The following is a 1,162-nucleotide window of genomic DNA, read 5'->3' as shown; positions in this document are numbered from 1 at the left end:
CTTTCAGATTTTCAACATAGGCTGTCTTATCATCTGTGAACAAAGACCATTTCATTTCTTCTTTGCCACTCTGTATATGCTTCCTTATCTTGTCTTATTGCATTGCCTAAGACCGCTAATCTACTTTTTGTTTCTATAAATTTGCCTATTCCGGACATTTCATGTAAATGCAATTATACAAGGCGTGGCTCTTTGTGATTGGCTTGTTTTACTGAGCATAATGTTTTTAAGGTTTATTCATGTTGTAACATTCATCAATACTTCATTTCTTTTTGCTGCTGAATAATATTCTATTATATATATATACACCACATTTTCTTTATCCATTCATCGGTTGATGAAAATGAGATTATTTCTACCCTTGGCTATTGTGAATATTAATGTTATGAAGATCCATGAACAAGTTTTTGTTTGAAAACCTGTGTTTCATTATTTTGGGTATATACCCTGGAATGGAACTTTTGGGTCACATGGTAACTGTATTTATTGACTGTATTTGAGCAACTACCAAACTGTTTTCTTAAGCACTGAACACTTTTACTTTCTCACCAGCAGCATAGGAGGGTTACAATTTCTTCAGATCCTCACCAATCTTGTTATTATCTTTTTGATTGTGGTAGCTCTAATAGTTAGGAAGTGATTTCTTGCAGTTTTCATTTGCATTTCTCTGATGACTAATGATATTGAACATTTTTCCTGTGCCTATTGGTCACTTATATATCTTTACTTTTGTGATGCATGTCTTTGTAGCAGAAAAGTTTTTAAATTTTGATGAAGTTCAGTTTATCTGTTTTTTATTTTGTCGCTTGTATTTTGGTGTCAGATCTAAGAAACTACTCCTAATCCAGGGTCACAAAGATTTATTCCTGTGTTTATTTCTAAGTTTTATAGCTTTCTGGTTTTTCTAGTTTTCTAGTTATAAACCTAGTTCTTCTGGTTTATAGTTTTAGGTCTTGCCTCCCTGGTAAAAAATAATTTACCATAAATGTGAGGGTTTATTTCTAGACTCTCAATTCTGTTCCACTGACCTATGTTTCTATCCTTATAACTGAACCACACTGTCTTGACAACTGTAGCTTTATAGTAAGTTTTGAAATAGGGAGGTAAGTAAGAGTCCTCCAATGTTGTTCTCGTTTCAAGATTGTTTTGGCTATTATGCGTC

The sequence above is a fragment of the Pteropus vampyrus genome, unplaced genomic scaffold, assembly GCF_000151845.1.
Source record: "Pteropus vampyrus isolate Shadow unplaced genomic scaffold, Pvam_2.0 Scaffold196, whole genome shotgun sequence".
Lineage (NCBI taxonomy): Eukaryota > Metazoa > Chordata > Mammalia > Chiroptera > Pteropodidae > Pteropus > Pteropus vampyrus.
The sequence above is the reverse complement of the archived record's forward strand: the minus strand, read 5'-3'. Positions refer to the sequence as shown.